This window comes from Galeopterus variegatus, unplaced genomic scaffold (genome assembly GCF_000696425.1).
Source record: "Galeopterus variegatus unplaced genomic scaffold, G_variegatus-3.0.2 Scaffold508, whole genome shotgun sequence".
In the NCBI taxonomy this organism is placed as follows: Eukaryota; Metazoa; Chordata; class Mammalia; order Dermoptera; family Cynocephalidae; genus Galeopterus; species Galeopterus variegatus.
Window position 1 is genome coordinate 387,611 of NW_007726619.1, and position 5,407 is coordinate 393,017.

The window sequence follows — 5,407 nt, forward strand, 5'->3', positions numbered from 1 at the left end:
TAAGTGTGGATGAAAGCTTAAGCTATATAGCAGGTGGGGGCAAGAGGGAAGTGAAGAATCTGGGGAATCCACACCCTAGGTCATTAAAGTGCATTATTAAGAATAGTTTTTTTTAGTTGTGTCCATGTACAAGACTTTTGTTTTTACAAAATGAAGAGTTCTGTTGAATGGTGGTGATGGTCGCACAACAGTGCAAATGTTCTTCATGCCACTGAACTGTACCCTTAACAATGGTTATGATGGTGAGTTTTATGTTCTGTGTATTTTACCACAATTTTTAAAAAGGATGCATGTAATATATAGGTATATTTATGTAAAGGTTTTTTCATTGGTTGGATGCAAGTACATCAAGTCATTCCATCCATCTTCCTTCCTTCCTTCATTTATTCATTCAACAGACATTTATTAAGCTCCTGCTGTGTGCCAAGACCTGTGCTGAAAGCCAGAGTACAACTATACAAGCAACATACTCTCTGTCCTTGTGTTACTCATGGGTTAGTTTAGGTGAAAGCCATGTGGACAATAATTACTACCCAGCATGGTGGGTCAAACGTGAATGTGTATGTGGAGTTAAGATGGTGTCCAACTGTGCAGAGTTGTGGGGGATCTTGCCACTCATCAAGTAGGAGAGGGACATAAAAGGATCACCTGCTGAGGGACAGCATGGACAAAGCACGGGGAGCGAACAGCGTGGTGCACGGTGTGTGCAGGGAACAGCGGGTACTCTATTATTGATGACACGTCGTGATTCCAGTGGGGTAGTGAGCTCGTAAGGCTGTGAAATAAATCAGGAAATCATAGAGAGTCCCATTTGTCATGTTAAAGAATGATGACCCCTCAGATCGCTGGAGGCCAGACCACATTCTCCAGTGGTCTAAGGATTCCTTAGTGCACCCCAGTCCCCATGGGGCTGCCTTCAGAAGTACTCAGTGGTGGTAGATGAGGAGGTAGAGGAACCAAAAGGTTAGACAGCATGAATAGCCTCAATTTTATTTGTTTTATGTATTGGATTTTTATATAAGATATCGTTTGAAGACTGAACAGTGGCTTTAAAAAAAAACATTTGAAAATCACTGCTGTTGGCAATGAGGAATCATCAAAAATTATTACAGTTGGTGACAATTAGCTTAGTGTTTTAAAAAATCAATATTCTGCGTTCAAAGTGACCAGCATGTTTATCCATTTCTGAACCTCACCTAGCAGTACTTTGCACGTGANCAATTTTATTTGTTTTATGTATTGGATTTTTATATAAGATATCGTTTGAAGACTGAACAGTAGCTTTAAAAAAAACATTTGAAAATCACTGCTGTTGGCAATGAGGAATCATCAAAAATTATTACAGTTGGTGACAATTAGCTTAGTGTTTTAAAAAATCAATATTCTGCGTTCAAAGTGACCAGCATGTTTATCCATTTCTGAACCTCACCTAGCAGTACTTTGCACGTGAAAAGCATTCAATGAAATGTTCAGGGGGAATTCTTTTAAGGATATGACTTAGGGATATTTCATGTATACTATTGCCGTATGAGTCTGTTTAAATAGCAAATTACCCAGTAACTCAACAGGAGTTTGTAGAAATATAAACCATATAACTTTCTTCATATTCTCTTTTCCTTATGTAAAATCGGACTGCATAATTACTTTTTTTCTGAGTTTCTCGTCCGTTTTTGAGACATTAGGTTTTATAACTTGATGCCTTGAGTTGACAACTCTGAATTTGTATGTAGGATTGAACTTTGTGGAAAATAACAGTTAATTGTGTTTTTTTAAGGCTTAAAATGACATTCTGGACAAGTTTTGTTTCTTTATGGACTAGAGCCAGAATCCTACTGTTTTTCAATGTGTTTAAATGCAACAGCTTATACAACATATGTACAGGTTCAGCTGAAGATAAAAGATATCATTTTTAGCCTATAACAAAGAAAACCACATTTTCTCTTAAACGTCTCGATGTAAAGTAATTTGAACACAATTTCTGCACAAATCATTTTCAAGAGATTGGCTGTCAAGTGTATTTTTTTAAAGTAGCACTTTTTAAGAACCAATGAGACTTTGCAAATTTAGACATATTCTAAGCCTGAAATGTGGTTGAAGATGTCAGTTTTTAAACAGCACTTTGAGAAGTAGTTAACTTAAAACTGTAGCAATTCAGAGCATACTGAGAATGATTTTGAAGAGTAAAGTTCTGATACACTGGAAAGAAAGTTGACAGATTCACTACAATTAGGAAACAAGCAGGTACAACTCCCACTTGTGAAAACTTTTATCCAACCAACTTCTGGTACTGGCCTAAGAAAACCTCCAGCAAATCCTTACTCCTTTCCGGTTCCTAAATCTACTGTACAGAAATTCTTCAGTTTTCCTTATAAAGTAATACACAGACAGAACAATAGCATTACAACCTCCCTCTCCTTGTTTTTTTTTTTTTTTTTTTTTTTTTTTTTTTTAACAAGCAGGTACAACTCCCACTTGTGAAAACTTTTATCCAACCAACTTCTGGTACTGGCCTAAGAAAACCTCCAGCAAATCCTTACTCCTTTCCGGTTCCTAAATCTACTGTACAGAAATTCTTCAGTTTTCCTTATAAAGTAATACACAGACAGAACAATAGCATTACAACCTCCCTCTCCTTGTTTTTTTTTTTTTTTTTTAAAGATGACCGGTAAGGGGATCTCAACCCTTGGCTTGGTGCTGTCAGCACCACACTCAGCCAGTGAGCGAACCGGCCATCCCTATATAGGATCTGAACCCGTGGCCTTGGTGTTATCAGCACCGCACTCTACCGAGAGAGCCACGGGCCGGCCCTCCCTCTCCTTGTTTTAAGGAAAAATAAGTTAGACTTATGAAACATGACAGGACTGAAATGTATTCCTCCTTAACACTGGTGTATGTGTGTATGCATGTGTGTTCATGTGCATACAACATACATGCATAAATCTACACATTTGTTTGAGTGTACCAGTGTGAAAGAAGAGGAAAAGGTGACTTGAAACCCACTTCCCAGCTCCTAACACCATTACAATAGGTCTTCTCAATTCTAATTTATTGTGATGTCATGGAAAGGCTTGTTAATGTGCCCCATGATTTGGCAGACAAGATGATGTTATGTGGAAATTGTGCCTTCTCTGCTACAGTAACCTGAATATTTAAGTATTGGAGATTTTTGCCTGATATCTTCTGGTCTTGCTCTTTTCAACTGATTGGGCTTTGTAATCATATATAGGCATCAGATTAATTTATAAGTGAATGAAGTGCTAGTTTCCTCAGTGTTTATTGTTTTTGTACCACAATAAAGGTATTTCATCACCAACTGCTAGCCTTATCACATACTGGAAAGAATTATTCCTCCCCTACCATCTCTGAAAATGTATACCTTTGAGGCCCACTTCCCTTGTGCAGACATAAACACTCTCTCTCTCTCTTTCACATATCTACATACTTACATTACCCACTAGCGCTATTCTGCAAGATGGGTGCTGGATGGAAAATATGAAATTTCTGTTTCTTTGTAGGTCTCAGCACCAGATTTATATGACCACACTCACAACGGTGGGCCCTTTTGAAATTACTGAGAGGCAGAATAAATGATACAGATTCGGAGGTTGGAAGAATTGCATTCAGATCCATCCTGTGCCACTTCTCAGTTTTGTGACCTGGGGCTGCTCTTAATTAGTCTCTCAGAGTTTGTTTCCTCATCTGCCATGTGGGAATAACAAGCTTCTTTTCACAGGGTTATTGGGAAGATTAAATGAGAACTGATATAGGAAATTCAAGTTTCCTTAATTTTAATCTGAAGTTGTAAGACTTTTAAAAACAGATTTCCCTAATTGCCTGCAGGTGACAGTAAGTGGCAAGAAGAGCTAGCTTTGAGAGTGGGAGAAGGAAGGAAGTACAGCCTGGGACAACTGACTTGTAAACACAGCCTCCACCTTGACTGCACATTGGAATCACCTGCGGAACTTTCCAAAATAACAATGCCTGGGCTGCACCCCAGACCAATTCCATGAGGATGTCTGTAGGTGGGACCCAGGCAGCAGTATTTTCTAAAGCTCCCCAGGGGATCACAACGTGCAGCCCAGTTTGAAAACCAATTCTTTAGGGGGATTCAAAAGTCTCCAGTTCTTGCACTGGCTGAATAGATGATACCTGAGATTGTACAGCCTATACTTTATTCTTTTTGCTTAAAGTAAATGGAGATTTAGTCATCATGCTGAAAGTATATTACTTCGGTTTGTCATACATGATTTAGCACGAACCAGATTATTAATGTCTCTCCAAAGAGCCAATATGAACGGATGGGTGTTGGCTGGTAAAGAGAGCAGAGGTCTCGAGATGCCTGAGGCAGCTACCTAGAGGGGAAGAAACACAGAAACAAATGGAACTTAAAGAATAGAAAGCCCAGGAATTTTAAGCTACTTTTTGCTTTTGGAAATTCATTCTTGCAAAAGCGCCAACCCAAGAGCTGGTTGGCTCCTCTGTCAGCTCAGGATTATGTCTCTGGTGGGCCATGATTCTTGAAAACTTGTTGCATCTTTAAAATGTAGGATGAAGAAAAAAACAATTTAATAGTCACTGTATGCTGAATACAGTCAAACTGTAACCCAAAGCCAGGTAATTAAAGTCAATTTGCAAAATAATTTTTTTTAAAGTTTCTTTCAAAGATTTGTATTATTTTTTAACTCTATTTTTCCACGATATTTTCCACATACCTTTGTATATAAAATAAAAAGTGTTCTTCTAATAAAAAAATAAAAGATAAGTAAAGTTTCTTTCAAGAGGAAGGATTAAGATCATTCCATACTCAAAATCTCTTACGTCTTCTCAACAAATGGTGCTGGGACAACTGGAAAAAACACTGGGACACATGCAGAAGAAAGAAGTTGGATCCTTATTTCACACATATACAAAAAATTAACTAAAATAGATTAATAACGTAACTGTAAGATCTAAAACTATAAAACTCTTAGAAGAGAACATAGGAGTAAATCTTCATCATCTATAATTTGGCAATGAATTCTTAGATATGACACCAAAAGCACCAGCAGCAAAAGAAAAAATAGAAAAGTAGGACTTCATCAAAAATCAGAGACTTGTGAATCAAAGCACGCTATCAAGAAAGTAAAAAGACACCCCATAGAATGGGAGAAAATATTTGCAAATCGTGTATCTGATAAGGGTCTAGTTCTTGGAATATGTGAAGAACTCTTACAACTCAAAGACAAAAAGGCAACCCAATTTAAAAATGGACAAAAGCCTTGCATAGACATTTCTCCAAAGAATATATACAAATGGCCAGTAAGCATGTGAAAAGATGCTCAACATTACTAGTCATAGGGAATGCAAAATCAAAATCACAATGTGATACCACTTCATACCCATTAGGATGGCCATAATAAAAAAAAAA